Source organism: Eucalyptus grandis, chromosome 7 (genome assembly GCF_016545825.1).
Source record: "Eucalyptus grandis isolate ANBG69807.140 chromosome 7, ASM1654582v1, whole genome shotgun sequence".
Classification (NCBI taxonomy): domain Eukaryota; kingdom Viridiplantae; phylum Streptophyta; class Magnoliopsida; order Myrtales; family Myrtaceae; genus Eucalyptus; species Eucalyptus grandis.
The window spans coordinates 3,514,967-3,540,824 of NC_052618.1; the positions used below are offsets into that span (position 1 = coordinate 3,514,967).

General features: G+C 39.6%; 1 long non-coding RNA gene across 2 annotated transcripts; it reads right to left on the reverse strand.

The window, feature by feature from the left end:
* Positions 1–23,963: 23,963 nt before the first annotated feature.
* Positions 23,964–25,635, reverse strand: LOC120295393. 2 transcript variants are annotated; one of them, XR_005552755.1, is made up of 3 exons: positions 25,577–25,635; positions 25,382–25,471; positions 23,964–24,025 (listed from the first exon to the last, which is right to left on the reverse strand). It is a non-coding gene; the product is annotated as an uncharacterized LOC120295393 (long non-coding RNA). The 2 variants fall into 2 exon arrangements; XR_005552754.1 differs by having other exon boundaries at positions 25,606–25,628.
* Between the last annotated feature and the right edge of the window lie 223 nt (positions 25,636–25,858).

The following is a 25,858-nucleotide window of genomic DNA, read 5'->3' on the forward strand; positions in this document are numbered from 1 at the left end:
TTTTTACCAGTTCCTTCTGAGTTCTTTAATCTTGAGAAACGAATTCCAAATCATAATTTGTTATAATTTTCCAGGATTCTTTCATAAAAATTCATCATACTTACCTTTTAAAAGTTTAGTGGTTAATTAATGAGATTTTTACTCTTTTCTTTTTGTAGTGATTTGTCGTGATTATTTTATAAAAACTTGTTATTACCTAAATCTTAAAGGTGTTGTGATTAACAAGCGACAATTACCACTCGAGAATCTCTCTCTACCGAAATGGTAGTTTCTCTCTCTACGCTCTGTAGAGTGTTTCTACCGATCTGGTAGTTCCTTCGTTTTCTTCACCATCTTCTACCTCCTTGCTTTTTCAGTGGGTTTCGTATATGCTTATCTCAAATTCTCCGTCTAACCCTCTTCATCCTTTCTTTTCTCGGTTCCATTGGCACTCACACTCATCCGGTTTCTTCTGCATGTCACCATCGGCCCACCTTTTCGTTAAATTCTCTCGACTTCATGTATCTTGTTTCTCTGGCTGTTTCCTCTTTTCGTGTCTTCGTATGGCTGCTCTTTTCTGTCACCGGGTCTCCTGTTGAGCCCTTCTAGTACGGTTAGCTTTTAACCTCTTGCCATGGACCATCCAATTGATGCAGATGACGCTCGTCTAGCAGCTTTATGTAGTTGCATGGGTCGCCTTTGGTCTGAAGAGTCAATTGAGATATGTGATGAGGAGGTACCTCCTGAAAAAATTGAGGAATGTCAGCTCACTCTCGTGGGTAAGCTTCTCAACAATCCCACAGTCAATTTTCCGGCTTTTCAGACGACTATGAAAAAGGCTTGGCGCACTGACCTGGTGGACTTCTCACAAGGTGATACAGGATTGTTTATTATCAAATTTAAATCTTCTGATGTCAAGCAACGAGTTATAGATAACGGACCTTGGTTGTTCGGAAATCATCTACTTATCTTGAAACCTTGGATAGCCAACACGCCTCTGTCTTGTTATGATTTTAGTACCTGTGCATTCTGGGTCCAAATAGTTGGCTTGCCTCTGGAGCGTTGCACTGAAAATATTATTCGTCGAGCAGCTGGACATATAGGACAGGTCATTGCAGTTAGTATTACTAATAAAGAAGGATTACCGCTTAAAGCAATGAGGGCAAGGGTACAATTGGACCTTCAACGTCCGCTGACAACAGGGATTCTCCTCAAAGTTGCAGGGAAAAATTTTTGGTTGGACTTCAAATATGAACGCTTATCATATTACTGTTATTCCTGTGGCATACTCGGACACTATACTACGGCCTGTCAAACTTTTCCCTGTGATGAAACTAAATTAGATGACACCAGGTACTTATTTGGATCATGGTTGAGAGCTGAGGCACGGGAATATAGTCCTTTCTGGCGTACCTTTTATGATTCAGAGATTATCCCTGAGACCCCTCAAAGCTCTTCTGCAATCATCCCTGTGTTGGACCCGGTTCCTGCTATACCTGCTACTTCAATGAAACCATCTATCCATGCTGTACCTGATATTTCCGCACACAAAAATAAAGGTAAACAAACTATGGAAACATCCATTAGAGATCCTATTCTTATAGAAACAATTCCAGCTACTCAGGATGGTCAGTCTAGGGATCAGCAACATAATTTGGTACACCAACCTGTTGCTAGCTCTACTCAAGTGAAGAAGAAGACTAAACATTCACATCTTAATGCACGATCTGGACCCCTTAAAAAGATCAAACGTTCCATGCATCAAGAGGCTCGGCATCACTTACAGGAGCAGTTCGATGAATCTGCTTTACAGGATACTCCTATCTCTGAGGTTGACACATCTTCCTGTTGGGCTCTGGTGGCTGGCCCTAAAAAGCCACCAGGGGCACCATGAAACTTATAAGTTGGAACCGTCGGGGTTGGGCAATCCCGACAGGTTCAAGCGCTTAGGTCTTAGTGACCCAAGAGAAGCCCGATATTGTTTTTTTTTGATGGAAACAAAGAACCGGACTCAACAGATTTTGTCTATTCAACGTAAACTTCATTTCTCAGCAGGGTTTATTCAAGAGCCAGTAGGTTTGGCAGGAGGTTTAGCCATTTTTTGGTCTAACAAAGTCTCTTTGGATATTACTTACCAGTCTTTTGATATGATAGACTCCATCTGCACTGATCTTGATTCTGGCATTACTATGCGTCTGACTTGCTTACATGCTCCTGCTCGATATTCTCTTCGACAACACCTGTGGACAGTTTTGAGACGCATTAGTAATTTCAACTCGCTTCCCTGGTTATGTACAGGGGACTATAATGAAGTGTTATTTTCTTGGGAGAAAGTCAGTAAATGTCCTGCCGAGCCTTTTAGAATGGTTTCTTTTCGTGATGTTATAAATGACTGTAATTTTCTGGACCTTCGCAGCAAAGGATGTGCCTTTACATGGTCAAACAACAGACAAGGTGACGCTTTGGTAAAGGCAAGATTAGACAGAATGTTTTGTACAAACAATTGGAGATTGGCTTACCCACTTGCCGAAGTACTTGCCCTCCCAGCCCTCGGCTCTGATCACAGCCCTCTCCTCTTGTCAACGGAAGCTCTTCCTAATTGTACACGGCAAAAATCCTTCTACTTTGAAGCTTTTTGGCTCCAGGATACCGACTGTCGTTCCATTATTGCTGAATCATGGACTTCTTCTCAGCTTGGAGAGGTGTCACTTCCTCAAAAGTTGCTCTCTGTTTCCGTTGCATTATCTAAATGGAGTCGTTCAAAATTTAAGAATGCGAAAACTCAGCTTTCTCACCTTAAGAACCAGCTTCAGTCTCTCACCAATCAGCCTCATCTCCACTCAAATACTGATGAGATCTCAAATCTGAAAGTTAAAATTCAGGAGTTATGGCAGCAAGAAGAAAAATTTTGGGCCATGCGATCTCGGGTTAATTGGCTTAAATGGGGTGACAGGAACACTAAATTTTTCCATGCCACGACGGTCAATCGACGTCAACAAAACCAGATCAGAATGCTTCAGGATGACCAACTAAACTGGATTCGTGACCCTATTGCTCTTAAAGATTTGACTCTTAGTTATTTTCAGCAGCTATATTCATCTTCAGGAAACAGAGATTATGGCCCAACTCTAAATCTTTGCAATCCGATTGTGACAGAGGAGATTAATGAACATTTAATAGCTACAATTACCTGTGAGGAGGTCCATACTGCAGTCTTCCAACTAGGGGACACAAAAGCTCCCGGTCCAGATGGCTTGAATGGTCTGTTTTATCGCGCTCATTGGGATATCCTGCAAGAAGACATCACTTTAGCTGTGCAACAATTCTTTCATACAGGGGTTTTATTACCGAAGTATAATCGCACTACTATTTCCCTAATTCCTAAGATCCCTCACCCAGAACGTTTAGATCAGTTTCGCCCTATTAGCCTCTGCAACTTTATTTATAAGGTTATATCCAAGATTCTTGCCAACCGACTCAAACCTTGGCTGCCACAGTTGATAGCACCAGAACAAACGGCTTTTGTTGGAGGTCGCCAAATACAAGATACTGTCATGCTGGTTCATGAAGTTTTACATCAGCTTAAAATCAGAAAACGTAGAAAGAACTTTTATGCAGTGCTGAAACTAGATATGCAGAAGGCATATGACAGGGTTGAATGGGATTTTCTCTGTGATTATCTCCTCAAACTTGGCTTTCATGCTAAATGGGTTGGCTAGGTATTCCAATGCATCTCTACAGTGTCTTACAGTGTAAAATTAAATGGAGAGCTTCTACCGTTCTTTCATCCTACCAAAGGCCTTCGACAGGGTGATCCGTTATCGCCGTACCTGTTTATCTTGATGACTAATGCTCTCACATCTCTTATCAAGAATGCAATGGAGATTGGAAATCTTAAAGGTATAACTTTTAATCGAAGGTGCCCCACTCTTTCCCACTTATTTTTCGCCGATGATGCCATCTTCTTCCCGATGCCAAACTTATGGAATGTCGAACTTAGCTGCTGTTCTAAATGAATACTGCATAGCTACAGGACAGGCTATAAACCGGAATAAATCAGGGTTGTTTTGTAGCTCAGATTGTCCTATTGCTTTGAAAGTAAGCCTAGCTGGAGCCTTTAGAGTTCCTATCTTACATAAAACAGGCAAATATCTAGGAATTCCTTCAGATTGGGGCAAATCTAAAAAGGAACTGTTTTCTTGGCTTATGGGTAGAGTGCATTCCAAACTCGAAGGCTGGAAGGAAAAGCTTATTTCAAAAGGGGGCAAAGAGATCCTTATAAAATCTGTTGTGCAAGCTATACCCCATTACGCTATGTCGCTTTTCAAAATCCCTACAACTATTTGTAAAGCAATAGATAAAAAAGTAGCTAAATTCTGGTGGCGGTCGATTATAGCAAGAAAGGCATACATTGGAAGAGCCGGGAGTGTATTAAGAGAAGGAAAGATGAAGGGGGATTAGGTTTTCGTGACCTTATGATTTTTAATAGAGCTCTCCTAGGTAAACAAGCTTGGCGTTTAGTCCAGAATCCAAATTCATTATCTAGTAGGCTTCTCAAAGGTCTATATTTTCAAGATAAGGATTTACGGCATCTTTGCTACGGGTTCTAGACCATCTTGGGGTTGGAAGAGCATCTTACTAGGTCGGGACTCTATTGCTGATAAAGTTTTATGGTCTGTGGGAAATGGCACTCAAATTAAAGTTCGTGAGGATCCCTGGTTACCTAGTGGTGTTATTAGAGGTCCTGCTCCTAGGGATGAACCTGTATGGGTTTCTGGTTTTATATTATCTGCTTCAAACTCATGGAATATTTCTCTTTTAACTCAGCATTTTGATCATCGAAGAGTGGAGGAGATCTTATCCATTCCTATTCGCCCTAACTGCACCCAGGATAAACTAATATGGGTTGGAAGGCAGGATGGTCTTTTCTCAGTCAAAAATTGCTACAATCAGCTCAGACGTCAGCAAATCAATTCCAATTCTAACCAGGCCTCATCCTCTTTTCAGCCTCCCCGCAAACTATGGAATGCTATCTGGAAAATCCGAACTATGCCTAAAATAAGGTCCTTTCTCTGGTCTATCTGTAGTAATGCATTAGCGACTAGAGAAAACTTATATAAGCGACATATTTTGACAGAGCCTACTTGTTATATGTGCGATCATCATGTACCAGAAACCCCAGAACATCTCTTTTTATTCTGTCCTTGGACCTATGATGTTTGGATGCATCCAGATCTAGCAATCAATAGTTCTACAACGGGGGTTCATCGCATTGAGGACTGGCTACTTCAGTTTGTTGACAGAAAATCTGACTTACCGGATTTGGCTATGGTTGCGAACATCCTCTGGTACATTTGGAAGGCTCGAAATAATTTCTTCTTCCGCCAAACGCAGCCAGATGCCGAACGAGTTGTGCAGCAAGCCATAGCGGAGACCCATTCCAGACGTATTTTAGCTTCTGCAAATTTGTGCCCTGTTACAAACCAGCATATTCTCAACCACAGATGGCACCCACCAGATCCTGGAGTCATAAAAATCAACATTGATGCATCTTACCTTTCGCCGTCCGACCAAGCTTCGGTGGCTGGCGTGTGCAGGGACTCAACTGGCCATTTAATCGATGGATTTGCCTCCTCTGTTCGTGCTTCCTCTCGCCTTGCAAGCCGAGGCTATTGCCTTCAATTTCGCGCTCAAATTTCTTCTCCAGCGAGGTCTCGAGATGGAGCGGATCATTGTCGAATCAGACAGTTTGGTATGTGTGGATGCTGAGAGTGCTAGTATGAACAAAATAAAGGAGTTAGGGAAGAGAATAAGAACACGAGATTTATAGTGGTTCGGCTTAATCCAAGCCTACGTCCACTCTCCCACTATAACACCTTCTTGGCTGGATTCCACTATGCAATCAACAAGAGATTACAACTCCGAGTGCAAACACTTAGTAGATCACACTATCTCACTAAGTCACTCTCTTTGTATTTCTCTCACGATTACAAACGTTTAAGCTCTCAAGAGACAAGTATATGATCTAAAGTCGCTCAGACTTTGGAATTATAAATTCTACGCTCCGTCTCTTACTTGCTCATCGGTCCTTCATCTTCTTAAATACTCCTCCACTTCCAAACTACCGTTGGACAGTATCCCGGAGAATCGTCTTCCAATATACCCATTGGACAGCTCGTATCTTAGAAGATTTGGTAGCCGTTGAGTGACAAAGGTAAAATCCCAAATTGATTCCGATCGCCCATACAAACGAAATCTTGGTTTCCATAAGTAAAGCTTCTTCGTATAGAAAGATCTTGTCTTCAACATCCAATTGTCAATCAATTAGATTGAGTCAATCAAATCAATCTTGATGTGGAATCCAAACCAGATCACTAGCCATTGTATGATTGGGCTTGAGTTACGATTCATCGAATGGGATGTAAAGTCTCGAGTCTTTAGACTTTACGATATGAGTCTTGAGACTTTACAATCTGGGTCTCAGACTTTACAATCTGGGTGCATGCCCGGTTCGGCTTCAAATAGATTTAGTCTTCTCGGTTCATCATTCACGTTCGATCGGATTTTGTCGAGTGAACAAACTTGATGTAGAACAGACTTTGACACTAAAGTCTGGCAGTCTTCAGACTTTGAGTCTTGAGTCTGGCATTCTTCAGACTTTGAGTCTTGAGTTTGGCATTCTTCAGACTTTGAGTCTCGAGTCTGACATTCTTCAGACTTTGATAATATCCTCTACATGTTCTAACATCTGCATGGCCTATTACTCAACCATCAAATATGTTAGTAGCCTTTGATTTATTTTGTCATCTTCAAAACATCATAAGGGATTTCCCTAACAGATGCGCTTGGTGATCCTGAACGACGCCCGTGGGAGTTGCGACCCATCCTCGGCGAAACCCTAAGTTTGAAGCTTCGGTGCCCTAATCTCCATCTGCTCTACTGTCATAGAGGAGCCAATGTTTTAGCGGACACTGTAGTAAAGGCCCATCGGGCTTCCTTACTTCCTCCGAACTGGGTATTTCGGATACCATCTTTCTTGCAAGATATTGTACTATCCGAACTTGCTGTAACCTCTATGATGCGTGCTTAATATATGGCTGTTTTCGACCAAAAAAAAAAAAACAAGCGACAATTACCCTCTTTTTTCTCTCTGTCGGCCATCGTGGAGCCTCAACGTTGGCCAGAGGTCACTAACATCAAGTAACGATTGCCCTTGTGGGTCTAATGATTGATGGTGATGAAACACTAGTTTGAATTACCTACTGTTACGGCGGATCATGTTGAAGGTTCACGATGCAAATGATCTTCTAACAGCACGTTTAGATCAATAAGCTGCGTGGTTGATTTATTTTGCAAACTCTAGTCTACTTTCATAGTACTTACATAGTAAATCCGGAGAAGTCAATTTTGTAAATAATTTAACATATTTGATAATTTTTCAGATTAATTTTTATAAATCAGCCTTAATTGTTAGAATATTCAAATAATACAATGTCACCAAGACTAGTTAGTATTTACATTTACTCTTTCATGCAATGACCGATTTGAACCAAATTTTTTTTTAAAAAAAAAAGGCATATTCTTTGGACACCACATTAGTAAAAAAGAAAAAGTTCTAATAACGAAATTTAAAATTTTTTAAAAACATAGAAATTACCCGTGCACAAAGATCACCCATACTGTTATCCTTTTTATTTTTTCTTTGGCTTCGCTGTTGAGATAAATAAGGTACGTGTATCTTATAAAAATTATATTTAAATCCCTTCACAAGTCCAACCATTTCGAAATTTTTGGTTCATGGAGTTTCAAACTTCACTAATAATTTTGTAAATTATATATCATTCTCTCTAGATTGGGTTCATAGCTAGGGATGAGCAACAAAGACTGCCCTAATCAGACTGAATCAGCCATTTCTAGGTGGTTCTTAGGGGCCCCAGGGGGTGTGAAGGGAGGGGTGGTCTAATTCTCAGTTCCATAAAATTGGAACCAGTGTTTAGCCCACCATCCAGATTGGCAACTAAAGACATCTTTTCTCATATTGAAGCCTCTTAGTCGCATGACAAATTGTGACGGCTATGTTTGATTCAAGCCAAGTCAGGTTAATTGCATTGACCCAACTCAATTCATTGATCATATAACAATTATTTAATTCTATATGAGTTTTTATTTATACAATAGTAACACTTCATAACATGCTCTTACATATTAGATTATATAGTGCGGGGTATAGTTGGTCACCTCTCCCCTAATGGATCTCCTGACCTGAAGGGCTCCAGGAACTTCATTTAGGGTTGCCTCAACAACAACATGAGCCATTTCAAACAACCAAGTCTTCACTATCAACTTTCAATGGTAAGATAGTGACCTACTATAGAGTAATATCAAAATTAAAATTTAGATATTTTATTGTGGGTGACTACTGCAAAGATCTATTCATATAGATGTTAAGATAACTTTTCTTAACGATTTGGGAACAAGGGCCAATGACCCCATACCCATGAATAGAGTTCCACATCCGAGAGAACAAGTATGCACTCGTGGAATGAGATGACGTTCATAGAACACGAGCCCCACTGTCTATTCCAACCAAGCATCCAAACTCTGATGGATGGGACAGCCAAAGGCCATCATTTCCATCACAATAGGTATGCAACACGGAAGCCATGTTTTGCATCCAACATTAACTCATGGAGCAACAATTGATCGTGATGATGAACTCATCATAACGTCTTTCATAAATAATTCAGTTATAAATATGGAAAAATGAATTTTTCAGAACATTTGTTAATAAGACCATTGATAATTCAATTGATAAAGAGATTGAGTATTTTTTAATGATGAAGAAGGGTGCTGCGCAGAACCAATTTACTAAGAAAGAAAAGGTCATTTTTTTAAGCGAAGAAAAGTTAGGCTAAATAGAGGCTAAATAGACTCTTTTCACTTATGACCAATTAAAAAAACACTCCACTAATGAGGTGCATTGTAAGTTTCAAATTAGTAGGCATATAGTTTAAACTATAATATATAGCTGCCTAAGTTTGTTTTTAGATTAAGCCAGAAACATAGTCAGCACTCAGTAGAAAAGAAATTAGCTCCTAGCATTAGTATCACACGTGCATTTGACACTTATTAAATCAGTCGATTAGTACACATGCCATCAACCAATTTGAAGTTGTGTATATTCGAAATCATGTCTTTCTCTGTCCTACACAATATGGTAATATGATACTAGTCTTAGAATTATTGAAGTTCAATATAATTTTAAAGATACTAAAATGTGAAGCAGGCTCTTCAAATATTCTTTTGTCCAAAAAATTTGTGGCATGAAATAATGAATAAGTTTCGGAGACTAACAAAGGAAATCAAGAATTTGACGAAAAGAAAACCTGTTTTTGCAATGAGCAAGGAGAAGCAAGGACTTGAATCAAGTAGCCTTAAGACAAAGGAGAAAAAAAAAATTCCCTACATTTATGTGCTAATTCGTTGCATATATAATCGAAAGAGCATTACACTTCAAAGACTAGTAGGTTGTAGAGAGTCATGCATTACAAAACTTGTCAAGACTGGTGACTTGAGTCAATGAATCAATGCCATGGCAAGACAAATTGGATCGTACCCCTTTCTCGCGAATTAATCAACTGATACTTCAAGCTACATTGCGCATGCTGTTGCAAACAACAGCATGAGAAATGCCAAAATAGCGACAAAACAGAGACAATTTCTAGAGATGAGTTGTAAATTGTGAAACATTGAGTTTTTACCAGTATTCCTTTCCATTGACTCTAGTAATTCAGATTACACAACTGGTGACCATGTTAAACCGACCGAACCAAGCTTTCACAACCACATCAATTCAAGAAAACATTGAGAAAATTCCGAAGGAACAAAACACAAAGATGCATGGTCAATGCTGAAATCATCAACTATCATGTGAAAAATCAATTTCCGCCGGAATTCCCAAAGGAGAAACTTTTGAGAGATGCATACCAAGTGAGAACCTCATCCACTCGCATTTCAGCGATTTTCTGCTTCATTTTCCATATTGACATTTCAACACTGGCAGTCTGAATCTCTTGCGTCACCGTTGATATAGAGTTTGCCAAGTTACCTTGCTCAGCAACCACTTGAGCTTTCTCCTTATTCTTTGAGTCAAGGTCATGAGCAAGTTTGGCTTTCTCGGCTTGAAGCTATGCAATATGTTCATTTATTTCTTGCACAATAGATGACTTCAAATCCGCCTGAGACTGCAATGCTTTTTCTTTCTTCTTCCGCTCATTGAACTCTTTCTCGATAGAAGAGACCTTATCCTTCAAGGCTTGAAGATCTCCGGAAAATTTGGTAGCCTGCTCAGCAACTCCCTTATTGTACAGAAGAATCTCACCCAATTTTGGGATTCCATTGAGCGACTTCAACGTAAGGAGTTGATCAACACTCAAGTAAGGATTGTCCGCGAGCTTCTCTACCAAAGAAGGAATCTCCTCAAGCTACTTTGAGGACAGCAGGCATGTGAAATCCAAGGCGAGAATGGAAGAAAGCTTCTTGCGGTAAGTAGACAGCTGAGAAATAACAGGTTCCGAAGACTTCAGAAAGTTGTCAACATCTTCATTACCAAATCGGGCATGATATTCCTCAGCATTCAGTAGATATTCTGCCTCAAATTCCTTGAATGCATTGTGGCTAGGACTGATATTTTGGTCCTGAGCGGAGTCCTCAAGATTAGTTTGCAGTTTAAAGCCACATTTTAAATACCCAGTCTCATCTTGTACTGTTATCCGTTCAGTCACACGAGTCAATTACAATCTCGTCATTTTGATGTTGGAATATGCACATCATACGCACGACGCTAACACGTCATGTGCACGATGCTGGCACGTCATGTGCATAACACACTTATGGCACATAATTTTTATAAAGCAACAACGTGATAGTATCTTGATTGTTATTTCCTTTCGTCTCCTAGTGTCTTAAAAACTCGAGTTACACCTCTTTTTCTTTAAATTAATTTATCATTCTTATTATTATATTTGCGAAATGGGCTCAAAACGATTTATCTGGTCTAGTCCATTGACCCGATCGAAAACCGGATGCAACCCGCATTAGGATAAAACCAATTTTTAAATATTCTCATTTATGTTTTTAAAAAAAAAATTTAAAATTTTCTAATTTCTTTTATCCTTTTCTCCTCCTACTTGGTCTCTTTCCCCTGCAACTCCTTTCTCACGTTCTTCCTCTTCACCGATGCGTGTCTTCACCCACAACGAGCCCTCACCAGCTTTTGGGAGCGTTGACAAGTCATCGTCTAGCGTCGGTCGCTCGGCTCGACTGACTCCGGTCACCGTCGGCCACTACTTGGCCGGCGGTTTCTAGTATCGCCAATGAACGCACTAAACAAGAATACAAAATAAATAAGCGTTGCTCTCGGACAAGTCAAGCCAAGCCAAGACAAGCCAATCAATCACGATATTATCACGTTACTGCTTTATAAAACTTATGTGCCCTAAATATGTTATCCACGTGTCATGCTAACATTGTGCACGTGCCATGCCACCATCGTGCGTATTATGTGCATATTCCAACATCAACAAGAAAAACCTAAATTTCGATTAAAAAAGCATTACAACTCCAATTGACATAAATACTAATAAGTCATAAATCATTTTTTACCAAGCCAAACATTCACAAATCGAGCAATTAGGCACCATAGGGATACCCTCACGAAGTCAGACAAGCAATGACGACTCGGTTTCAATCAAAAGAACAAGAATCCACGTCGGATCTCACTCTGGCATTTGGTCAAACATTCGGGGTGCCGTATTAAATCCTAAGGTCTCCGGCTTAACTGAGACTCAAATGTGCATGGTCAATGCTGAAATCATCAACTATCATGTGAAAAATCAATTTCCACCGGAATTCCCAAAGGAGAAACTTTTGAGAGACGCATACCAAGTGAGAACCTCATCCACTCGCATTTCATCGATTTTCTGCTTCATTTTCCATGTTGACATTTCAGCACTGGCAGTCTGAATCTCTTGCGTCACCGTTGATATAGAGTTTGCCAAGTTACCCTGCTCAGCAACCACTTGAGCTTTCTCCTTATTCTTTGAATCAAGGTCATGAGCAAGTTTGGCTTTCTTGGCTTGAAGCTATGCAATATGTTCATTTATTTCTTGCACAATAGATGACTTCGAATCCACCTGAGACTGCAATACTTTTTCTTTCTTCTTCCGCTCATTGAACTCTTTCTCGCTAGAAGATACCTTATCCTTCAAGGCTTGAAGATCTCTGGAAAATTTGGTAGCCTGCTCAGCAACTCCCTTATTGTACAGAAGAATCTCACCCAATTTTGGGATTCCATTGAGCGACTTCAACGTAAGGAGTTGATCAACACTCAAAAGGATTGTCCACGAGCTTCTCTACCAAAGAAGGAATCTCCTCAAGGTACTTTGAGGACAGCAGGCATGTGAAATCCAAGGCAAGAATGGAAGAAAGCTTCTTGCGGTAAGTAGACAGCTAAGAAAGAACAGGTTCCGAAGACTTCAGACAGTTGTCAACATCTTCATTACCAAATCGGGCATGATATTCCTCAGCATTCAGTAGATGTTCTGCCTCAAATTCCTTGAATGCATTGTGGCTAGGACTGATATTTTGGTCCTGAGCGGAGTCCTCAAGATTAGTTTGCAGTTTAAAGCCACATTTTAAATACCAGTCTCATCACTTGTACTGTTATCCGTTCAGTCACACGAGTCAATTACAGTCTCGTCATTTTGATGTTGGAATATGCACATAATACGCACGACGCTGACACGTCATGTGCACGATGTTGGTACGTCATGTGTATAACACACTTTTGGCACATAATTTTTATAAAGCAACAACATGATAGTATCGTGATCGTCATTTCCTTTCGTCTCCTAGTGTCTTAAAAAACTCAAGCTACACCTCTTTTTCTTTAAATTAATTTATCTTTCTTATTATTATATTTGGGAAATGGACTCGGACCGGTTTATCTGTTCTAGCCCATTGACCCGATCGAAAACCGGATGTGACCCGCATTAGGATAAAACCAATTTTTTAAAATATTCTCATATATATTGTCATGCCCCGAACCCCGAGCGCGCGCACATCCCACTACAGTCGATCAAAAATGCGACATCCCAGGATATGTCACCGACCCATTTATTCCTTTACGCATGCGGAAGCGAAACAAATCCCCTGACAATAAACTACGGGATAAAAAAGCAGGAAGCAAAACCACAACATAACACTTTCATAATTCAACGGAATTACAAACAGAGGTCTACAGCCAAAATGCTACAAAAGACCGGCTCTTAAAAAAGAATTGTACTACGACCTACAAGTCGGACACGCTCTCCAATTCTTATGACTTCACCTCTGCAACTCCTCAAGGCCAACCAAAGCTATCTGGCCGCTCCGTCCACTAGGGACCTGAAATGGTTATTCAATAACCACTGAGACAACGTCTCAGCAAGTTCAACCCCCTAAACCCCTATTAGAAAGAAAATACGCCAAAGGGTGGCCTAGCCACATCACACAGAAGACTTACCTCGCCACAGCCTTCATCTGCAGGTTAGCACAATTTATATAATTCAACCACGTACAATTATGATAACCAAACAACCATGGCACAATCACATCATCAAACCATTCAACCACTTGGATCGTCTCAGCGATCAATCGACTCGGCCGATTTCATGTCATTCTAGCAAATCAATCATTGCTCTCAACTACGGCCCTACTCGGCAAATTTAAATCAGTGGCATCACGGCCCCACTCGGCGCGACCTTTAACAGGTGGCAATTCACGGCCCCACTGGGCGCGACCTTTATCAGGTGGCATATCACGGCCCCATTGGGCACGACCTCTAATAGGTGGCATATAACGGCCCCACGGCGGCACGACCTCTTGTAGGTGGTTTTCACGGCCTCATCGGGCACGACCTTTCCAAGGTGGTTTATCACGGCCTCTCACGGCACGACCTCTCGGAGGTGGTTTATCACGGCCTCTCTGGCACGACCTTTCACGGTGGTTTATCATGGCCTCTCTCGGGGCACGACCATTCACAGTGGTTTATCACGGCCTCTCTCAGGCACGACCTCTAATAGGTGGTATTTCACGGCCTCATCGGGCACGACCTCTTGTAGGTGGTTTTTCACGGCCTCATCGGGCACGACCTTTCCAAGGTGGTTTATCACGGCCTCTCTGAGGCACGACCTCTAATAGGTGGTATTTCACAGCCAATCTCCCATCAATTTCTACATTTAGGATTTCATAAAGAATCCCTATAAATCACAATCACACTCAATTCATCACAACCAATCATCAACTTCAAATTCTACTAGCACAAAGAACGATCGGCACGAAATTCTGAGCAAATAAGGTCCCAATGAAAATTTTCGAATTTAATAAATAATTAAATTTATTCCGAAAATAATTAAATAATAATATCCACAGTTTTCGAAATCCACACTCAATTTATAATATCCAATCATCAATTTCAAAATCCGAATGTACCGTAGCGACCGGCACGAAATTCTGAGAATTTAGGGTCCCGACCAAAATTTTCGGAATTTAATAAATAATTAAATTTATTCCGAAAATAATTAAATAATAATATTTTAATAATTTCGAATAATAATATATTATTTAATTATTTAATGATTTCGGGATATTTAAACAAATCAAAAGTAAATTCCTTTATGTCACATCAATGTTTATATTAATATAAACACCCACTTAACTTTAAATTAAATACAACTTAAGTTAATCAAGCACATTAATATAATCTACACTTAAATAAATTAAACTAACCACCTAATAGCACTTAACATAAACTAAACACACCTAAAGCGTCATTAACCCTCTAAGCGAGGTTTAGTGAGTTAAACTCACCGGATTAGCGAGCCGAGCGGACCAAAACGACGAGGACGACGCGAGGATCGACTTTCCTCAAAGCGGGCCAAGCATCCGGGCTCGGGAAGGCGGCCAAAACGAGCCAAACACCCGCTGCCATACCCATTTTTCCAGATTCTGCTTGCTGCTGGATGGGGGCGAAGGAGGGCAGATCCGGGGCTGGCTTAGGTCGGAAACGGGCGGAGGAGCTGCGGCGGTGCTGCACGGCCAACGGCGGGGCCTCACAGTGGCTGGAGGTGAGCTGGACGGCTCCGGCTGAGATTCCCCAGATCTGGAATCGCTGCTGGACTCGCGGAACAGCAGGGACAACGAGGACGGCTGGGCGGAGCAGCTCGTGGGGCTGCGACGGCGAGCGAGCGGAGGGACGGCCGGCGACGAGCGGGCGGGCGGGCGACGGCCATGGCTGCTCCAGCTTCGACGCCTCCTCGGATCTGGCTGGGACGCGGGCTGAGGCGGAGCGGAGACGGTGCAACGGCAGGCCGCGGCGCGCGGCGCGCGGGACGGATGCACGGCGGCGGTGGCGACGGCGATGTGCGAGCGGGTGGCCGGCCATGGCTGCAGCTTCTTTTTCTCTCCATTTTTCTGGTCTTCGCACCATGGAAGTGGGGAAGAGAGGCAACGGGAGAGAGAAGGAAGGAGAGAGAAGGGGAGCCATTTCATTTTCTTTTCCCTTTTCTTTTTTTCTCTTTTTCCCTCATCCAATCAAGGTGGCCCACCATGACCTAGGATGACCTCATAATCCACTCACCCAATCCTCCACAACATCTTCCAATGGGTCCATTTTATTTTTCCGCCGGGGTCCAATTCTTGTGCATGAAATTCTTCAATTATAATCAATCCACTTCCAATTGAGTCCAAATTGAAGTCCATAAAATTAATCCAATGTCACCACACTTCAATTCACAAACTCACTTGACCATAAAACCAACTTAAGTCCCAAAAGTACGACCAAAGACGAGCCCACTATTTCTCGAGCCAAATTAGCCATTTTCGGATTTAATTTGCCAAAGAACTCTAATTGCATGAAAAATCTTCCAAAGATAAGTCATGATCCTAAAATGATTTGTGACACACCCAGACTTCCAATTTCTGAATTCGATCTCAATTTCACGGTTAATTTCACTTTGGCACGATTCTATCGTGGCCCAACCTACCGGGTAGCCTTTAGAAATTTTCATGCATTTGACCCGTGGTTGATCATCTCAAGCCACAATGTACATCTTTGAAACATTGGCGACTTTTCGGTTGTCGGGAAATCTCAAGGTTTCAAATACGAACACAGGGTACCCAATCGATAGAAAAGTCGGTCCAGTGCCGATCGACAAGAATTGTGCGATCTGGTGGAATCACCCACACCTGATCACATGCCTCTGTCGAGTCGACCTATCTCAGATCTCTAATCGATTTTAATTGTGCCGTAATGACCCTTGCAGATTAACTCGGTCGAAAGATTGCTTCTGGTCAAATTCTCGAGTCCGATGCATTAGAAATTCTTAACAGACTTCACCCGATAGACTAGTTTCCACATGAGTGGCCGACTCAAGGAAAAGAACTATACGCGTGCCAATGAAATGCCCGTCTCAATTTATTGAAAATAGAATCGGAAAAATCGGGATGTCACATATATATTTTAACTTTTTTTATTTTGTAATTTCTTTTCTCCTTTTCTCCTCCCATTTTTGTCCTCTTTCCCTACTTGGTCTCTTTCCCCTGCAACTCCTCCTTCTTTCTCACATTCTTCCTCTTCACCGATGCGTGTCTTCACCCACAACGAGCCCTCATCAGCTTTTGGGAGCATTGACAGGTCATTGTCTAGCGTCAGTCGCTCGGCCCGATCGACTCTGGTCACCGTCGACCACTACTTGGCCGGCGGTTTCTAGTATCACCGATGAACGCACTAAACAAGAATACAAAAGAAATAAGCGTTGTTCTCGGACAAGTCAAGCCAAGCCAAGCCAAGCCAAGCCTAGCCAAGCCAATCAATCATGATATTATCACATTGCTGCTTTATAAAAGTTATGTGCCCTAAATATGTTATCCATGTGTCGTGCTAGCATTGTGCACGTGCCGTGCCACCATCGTGCGTATCATGTGCATATTCTAACATCAACAAAAAAAACCTAAATTTCGATTAAAAAAGCATTACAACTCCAATTGACATAAGTACTAATAAGTCATAAAGCATTTTTTACCTAGCCAAACGTTCACAAATCGAGCAATTAGGCGCCATAGGGATACCCTCACGAAGTCAAACAAGCAATGACTACTCGGTTTCAAGCAAAAGAGCAGGAATCCACGTCGGATCTCACTCTAGCATTTGGTCAAACAGTAGGGGTGCCGTATTAAATCCTAAGGCCTCCGGCTTAACTGAGACTCGAATGTGCACCGGAGACCTCAACGCATGACAAACAAGGACCATGGAAGCAAAATGTAAAGGTCACGAGAGCCAGAGCATTTGTGAGTCATATGGCCATCAGTTTCGGCCCAGCACACGCTCAAAAGAAAACATGATGAGAGCCAAGCTTACCCGTTCGGCTTGAGGACATCGTCAGGAATGCCATCGAATGGGTCTGCCCGCGAATGAGATGCCCTCCCTTCCTATGCTCAATCGTTCGGACCTCTCACTCTCTGTCCGCTGTCCCTGTCTCTATGTGAACAAACCTGGAGCATTCTCTCATGCTCTCCTATCTAGTTTTCCTTTTCCAAGCCTCCTTTCTGTCCAAAAAACCACCAAAACCCCAACGTCCAACCTCTACCAAACCCCCCAAACCGGAATGTCCAACCTTTGTGCAAAACCAGTGAGCCCCACCCTCCTCATGCAGTGAGCATGCTCAAATCCTTTCCATCACACACTCGCGTTCGAAAGGGAAAGTAAAGTATAGGCAATTGTGTTTAACTGAAACTCGTAATGGGAGGGGTCTAGTTGACATGCTATTGATTAGAGTTTGCTAAGTCCTCTCTCTAGCCTATAAAAGAGTTGGTCTATCAGTTGCTTAATCCCATTGAAAGCTGCTATACTAAAATAGATAATAGAGAGGAAGATTTGAAATTCCAATAGATGTCTTATTATCAGAGTGATCTATTTTTCTTCAACTGAAGTAATGGCTCAAACATGTATGCTTTAATTCAGTTATGCTTATTGATTTCGGTGTTTTACAGTCATATATGGATTCGATTCTTCTTGATTGATTAATTGTTTATGTGAATAATTTTCTACATGTGGTATCAGAGCTAATCATATATGATTGTAGAACCCAATTTTATTTTATTTTCTTTCATGGAAAAATTTGAAATCTTTCTCTTTGAGCTGAAAATGGGCATTATTTTTTTCGTGTGGATTTTTTACTCGATTGATCCTGAAACCATAGAGCTTTTGTTCTATATGTAGAGATCTTTCCAACCATATATAATTTGTATAACTTTATTGAGAATTGAGAGAGAATTTTAAATTTGAAATTCTAGGGTTTATACATGATAAAGTTCTAGAATTTTCAAATTACTTGCAATTGATTGATGTTCGTTGCAAATCGTTGCATGGGTATTATTATATATATGTTATGCATCCTTTTGTTGTATTAAATTAAGTTTTTAGGGCTTAAATTTAACAAATTCGAAATTCGACCATGGGAGGTTAAGATCCGAAACTTTAAAGCTTGTATGTGGTAGATTTACTCAGTTTTCCTTCGTTTAATTCATTAAAGTCAATCATATTGATGTTATATGCAAGACCCATGGAGAAATTTCATCAAAAATAATATGCTATTTTGGAGCTTCGGGTCAGAAAATTCGGGACCTGGCTAGAGGTTGAAGAAGAGCTCTAGCCGGGCCGGGCTTATAATGGGCGTAAGCCCATTTTGTCTATAAGGAAAAGAGTTCTGGGCATGAGCCCAGAACCGTCAATGAAATAAAGGTTCTGGGCTCTCGCCTAGAATCAGAAACATATTAAAAAAAGTTGCACATGGGCCTATAGCCTAATATTTGGATTTTTTAAAGAGGGCCCATTTTTATTCATGGCCCGCCCGTTCCAAGCGGCCCGCATGGGCTTTTGCGAGTCTATGTGCCGGGCGAAGGTCAAGGCCTGCGGGTAGGGTCCGAAATATTATAATAATATTTAAATAAGTAAAAATAATAATTAAAAAATTAAAAAAAAATTAAAAAAAATTGTGGCAAAAATTGTTGTTTGAAAGAATGCAATATGATCTTTGGGAAGCACATGTTGTAAAATGATTAATATTGTTAGATGAATTTTGGGCATTGATTAAATGGAACATTATTTATTAATTTTATTGGAGTTCCCTATTGATAAAAAAATTAGTATATACAATTATTCGCCCAAAGGAGGTTATTGTGTATATTAATTTGGAACATAGCATGAAGATTAATTCCTATATTTGAAAGATTGGGATATATAATTGAAAAATATTTATTTGCCCAAAGGGAATAAACGTTTTGAAAATTATAGGTAATTCCCCTCTAAATTGATATTATGGAGATATATGATTTAAAGGATTTGTCTACCCAAAGGGGATGGATTCTTGACAGTTATATGTAATTTTCCTTGTTATTATTTTATAAATTTCATATGTGGAAAATAATGGTGCATTATACATTCTGCCTAAAGGGGAGTTTATAATGTACTAATTATTTTTGTTGAATTGCTTATTGCTCATAATTGATCTTATTGTATTATGTGTGACAAACAATTACTTTTACTTTAAACAACAATAATGCCACAGTTAAATATTAACTTGATCAAATATTATACTATTAAGGACTTGGTCAAAAAGGGAGACATTGTGATTCAGAATATTAGAATTGAGTCCATGTTGGATGATCCTCTAACAAAAGACTTACAAATCATTTTGTTTAAAGAACATGTAAATAATATGGATGTTTTAGATTCTTTTTATTTCTTTTATTAGTGGAAGCTATATATAATTTGTATTTCTGGATATTATAGTTATATGTGAACTGATAATGCTTTCATGATATCTATTAAAGAATTTATTTTCAATGATCATTATTAATGATTCTATTATTATCATTTCTCCTATTGACTGAGAAATGGAAGTATAAAACAGTATCTTTAGACAAATTTTAGTTTAAAGATGGCTGGATGTCACTGATTATGAGATATCATGTTGGATTGTCACATAATCGTGCAATTTCATGTTGTTTAGAAATTGCGCTAATGTAGTTTCATGACGTTGAGAAATTGCATTGAGGACCGATAGAAAATAGTATATAATTTTGATCACATGTTGGTACTATTTCTTACTACACTACTAGGCCCATGATCCATGAAAATATAATGCTTATTATATGTGATTATGGAAGGTCATGTGTAGTGGTATTTTCTTAACACATTGATCTCTATAGTCTTATATTGAGGTTATATAAGATTGGATTGGTTTTGAGATGTCGTTATTGGAATATTATCTTTTAAAGTTGTGGCCACATAAAACAAAATTTTCAGTTATTATCCCGATAAAGTCATTTTCAATATAAAATCATTTTCAAAATAAAATAAGTTAATTAATGTAGCCCAAGTGGGAGAATGTTGGAAATTTTCTATAATGTGGGCTTACATTAATTAATTGATTTTCTATTTTAAATAATCGGGTTAATAGATATTCCGATATTTGTTGAACCCTATAGTGATCTTATTGAATTGGGTATTGACATCTATTAATAACGGGCCTAGTTGAGCAGTAAAGTGTAGGCAATTGTGTTTAACTGAAGCCTGTACTGAGAGGGGCATAGTTGACACACTATTAATTAGGATTTGCTATATCCCCTCTCAAGCCTATAAAATGGTAGGTTATACCTATCGATTGCTTAATCCCATTGAAAGCTGCTATACTGAAATAGGTCATAGAGAGGAAGATTCGACATTTCGATAGATCTCTAATTATCAAAGTGATCTATTTTTCTTCAAGTGAAGTAATGGCTCAAATAGGTACGTTTTAATTTCGTTGTGCTTATTGATCTCGGTATTTTACAGTCATATATGGATCCGATTCTTCTTGATTGATTAGTTGTATATGTGCATAATTTTCTACATTTCCTGCAATCATGAGGCTTATGAAATTTGATAAGCGATTCTTGCCAATAGCCTCGTGCACAAAAATAATACTAACATATTCATATAAATATTACAGCTTGTTATCCTGCATTAGAATTAGCCGAACCCACGCTAATCACCCACTAGATGAATTGATTGACGATATATTACATGTTACCTAGTAGGCCACTACAACTGTGGAGTCATACATCCAAAGGGCAAGTAAATCAAACATTGACAAGGGATTAATCCTAGAAGCTTGTTTAGACACTTATATGGACCACCATCTCTCACTTGGTGTGACAAATATTTTGAAAACAAGACAATGGATGAGAAGCTCCCTCTATTGAGTAATATTGGTATATCCTAGCCCTTCATATATAGTAGATGTGCACTTTCCAAGCAAATTATAGAGGACACTATGTAAGGCTTTCCCTTTCATGTGCTAATTTACTTTCATTCATCTTCCTAAGAAGACTTCCCAAGCTTTTGTTTTTCAAATGAGTGATTTATTTCTCCTTCCCTTAAACATCCTTTAGTTAGTAAGGTATCCTAGGTGCTGTTTTGTTGGAGTGGAGATGGTATGACTTCATGAGCATGATAAATCTAGTTTTAAGTTGCAAAAATTGCGATGTAAACTAAAAATGACAATTGACCAAAAGGTCAAGGTTGCCCGTTTTATGAAACAAGCAAGAAATAGGAGGAATGTAACACTTTCAACTTAGCAATCCAGTGGTAATACCACTGACCTGTAATGATGAACCTCCATCTTCAAGATGCATAGCCATGTTTTGAGTTCAATCATATTCTTCTTCATTACACCTATTTCCGAAGCGAGACATCGCCAAATGATGGATTTGGATCAACTAGTGTGGAATCCAACAATGACTTCCTGCTTGAACCATGCTGCTCAATGGTAAATGCTAGATTTTGTTGAGCAACCAAATCAATTGAATGCTGTGAAGAATCGTTGCTTAGTTGAGTAGCCAAACCTTTAGAAGATGACCCTCTCCCAAATAGTGGTCCAGTGGCTTTTTGTTCGCTACAGTTCTTCGGTCTATTAGACTCTTATTCTTTTCCACCACTAGTACCTCAATCATATAGAAAAGTTAAGAAATCAAAAGAAGTCCACCACTAATAGAAAACAAGCAAAAAAAACACCCATGCATGATCACCTAGTTTGCGTTATCGACCGAAAAAAGGAAAAGGAAATGCATGGACACCTCAAAAAACACAATATATTGTTAGGTACTAGGGGTGAGCAGTTCCCAGTTCTTTACAAGTTCCGCTTGAAACCTGGAACCTACCCGTCAGAATCAATAACCTGTAACCTACCTTGTCACAGGTTCCGGGGTCAGTTCCAGGTTCCAATAGGATCTCTTTCATTTTCTTTTTCTTTTTAGTTAAAAAATGCTTCTATTGGAACTTACCGAATGATTAATTAGCCAAGCTATATTCCCTCTATTTGTGGCATCAATTACAAGTTCTTCACTGATAACCTTCTACCGGACAAAGACAACACTACCTCCTCACATCAGGCGTTTCACATGCCCTGCAAACCCATGAAGTGAAGTCTTGGACGTTGTTTACTCCATAACATTCTTGATGCACAGCTATTTGACACCTGCAATCAAGAGTGAATCCAGTTCATTTACATAAGAAGACCAACTATCTGGTGACCTTTGATTCAAATACCGGAAAAAAAAAAAAAAAAAAAAAAAGGTGGACAAATGCTACTTGAAAAGATGTAAGACCTGTTGCAGATTATCATTTTGTTATAGTCCCAATCTTCAACCCATCTACATACGGCACACCTCTCCGTCATCCATTTAGCAGAAACAGGCACATAACTCTCTGCCAAAAAGATAAATAAATTATAAAGCACTTCATTCATTCCAAACACTAATATTCTTTTTTTTCGCAGCAAGGGGAATTCTGCTGGCAAACTTCAGCCTCTAGCTTTTGTTTTCGAAATATCTGTCCCTTCGAATGTAAACAAATTTCAAGCACTACATTTAAAAAATAAAAAATCAAACTTAAAACCATAAGTCAAAAGCTACAACTGCTCCAGTAAAACCACCAAATCCCCAAGCATCTTCCTGTTCGGGATGCAGCATCACTTCAATGAAGATGCAATTGTACCATATATACCATGAAAACTTTCAGTGTATATTTTGATGGTGAATGCAAGAACTCCCTTTCAAGAAATCCATCAACTGCTGCTTATCTAACTTCAAAGGATCAGAACCAAGTGCGGCATACTCTGCAAGCTGATGTTACATAAGATTAGCATGAAACTGCACTTTGGCCACACAAAGTATAAGCACCACATATACAATACATACAATCATTGCCAAGAGATATTATATCACATGAAAAGGCTGCAAAAGACAGTTTCAGACCCTCGAATGAAATTGGGTATGTCTACCTCATTGACCTACACATGATTTCTTCCCACCTGAGTATTGAGAATATATTTAGTCTCTAAGTGGAAATCTTCCACGTGAGAAAAACATTAAATCAAGGAGATACAGAAACTCAAATGATGTGTGCTGAAAGATGACCAAGACTATAGATTCCAGAAACATGGTATGCGCTGTGTAATAACAATAGCATAAACAATTCATAATGTACAAACTCATGCCCCCCTGTAGTAGGTTATATGTTAATGACCAGATCTGCACACAAAGTATAAATCATGGACACCGCACCACACCACGAGCTGTATAAGTAAAAGCTACTCCATGGTGTTTACTTTATCAGTACATTTGACGCTGGAAATATTCAAACAAAGTTCATGATTGATTATTTATAAACAAAAGAATCCAGCAGACTAGATAAGCAAGTCTAGTATAAGTTGACAGATGAGAAAAGAGCGCAAGTGATGCCGTGAAGTCACAGAAAAGTGTACCAACCCATTTCTCCAGTGGTTCTCTCGTATCCTTGATTTTGACACTGTACTTCCACTTTTTGGCTCTGCAACCTGTGTATCGTTCCCATTCACTAGGTGTCTGCATCTTTGAACCACACGAGCCACACTTGCACACAATTCTTCAAAGACAAACGAAATCAAGATGGCTTATCAACAAGTTATGCAGGTTTTCCATAATGGGTGCATTTGGTTCGGCATTTGGAAAGCTCATTTGGAGAATGCAAAGCAGTTTAGCCTAAAGAGCTTTGGGGGAAATGCAAAGACTGTTTGGTAAATTCTACTTTGAAATGCAATTTTGAGAGAAATGTTGTTTGGTAGAAAATACATTTGCAAAGCCCCTTTGGTGATTAATTTAAATATTTTAATTTTTATTTGTTTAAAAAAATATTTGCGACTTTTTTAATTTATATTTAACAACAATGTTAAAGATGTTGCGTAAATAGTTTTATTAAAATTAAAATTTCTTTTTTTGCTAAAAAAACATCAAATGAAAAAATTACGTGCTCGCTTTCTCAATTACAAGAATAATACTTTCATTACAATAAAAACATGATAACATATGCTTTGAGGAAAGAAGCTCATTATCCTTAAAAATTACAAATATCCTTAATTATTTCCTAAATTCATAGAACCAACAAGGTCTCTCTCTATCTCTCTATCTCTCTCTCCAACATTCACATTAACTACAATTTCCAGGGTGATCGAAAGAACATGTGGTGGTACCTCAGATCTTTAAATTCACCGGCTAATTGTTCTCATAACAAATTTCCTAGAGGGGCCAAAAAAGGGGGAAGTAAACGACTTGATCTTCATATGAGGGTGGTGGCTCAGTGTCATAACTCCAATAGGCACAGCGAAGATAATGAACCTAAAGGCCTTTCCCCCTTCTTTCCTCTTGGCCCTCTACGGATGTTTAGGCAATTTTGTGATATCAAAGTCCTCTAATGGTAGTGCCAGAAATTGCCTTGGTAGTTTTCTTTTGGGTCATAAGTACCCTGGTAGTTGAACGGCCTTTTCTTGCAAAGATTTCAACAGGTATGAAAGGGCAGGATATGGAGAAAAATTTAGTTAAGACCAAAACTACAAAATTCAGAAGAAAATGAATTAAGCGCCTAACAGAGCAAACGTAGAGCCCATTCTTTAACACGACTCACAATGATGAGTGAATGATACCTTTAATTAGGCACCTTCTGTAAGTCACTTGCTAAAACGCTAAATCCCGATTCTAAAATGCAGAAAATTTTGAATGTCGATCAAAACCAGATTTATGACCCTTAAACACACACCATTCGGATCACTTAAATTCCAAAGTAGACAACAGACTAACTATGCCGTAAAAGCCAATAAGCTAAGTTAATTGGTCATAACTAAAAGAAAGAAGCTCAATCTACAATAGCCGAAAAGAAAAATTTTGATAGGACAGAAAAGATGAAGCAGCATTATACAAAATTCAATCTGCAGTACTGAAGGCTTACAGATGAAGTTTTGGAATATATGACCCTTCCATGCCATTGCACACCACAGAAACCTTGTCAGGCAAAGGAGCTTGCTTGTTTTCCACCAACCTGTTTCAAGCAAATTCAAGCAATCTCGTTCAAGTCCTAACCCGACCATAAAGGCATATGCACACGTACGCACGAGCACACATGCAAGCAGACTATATAACTGACCAAAACAGGTAACGTATCTCTGAGCATACTTCTCTTTTGGCTCCAATTTCTATAAGTTTTTGCCTTTTGCAAGTGGTCTTGGCCTCGCAATCTGGGTAGTAGTAATCAGAGTGCCGTAGCTCCTTCAAGTGTAATTATGTCAGAGAAAATTCCCATGTGCTTGCATAAATAGATCTAGGAACAAAACCAAATAATGCATGTTCGCCAGATCGACACCAACCGCATAGGCCATCACCACACGCAAGCCCGACTCAGGAGATTAGAACTCAAGCAAAGGTAATA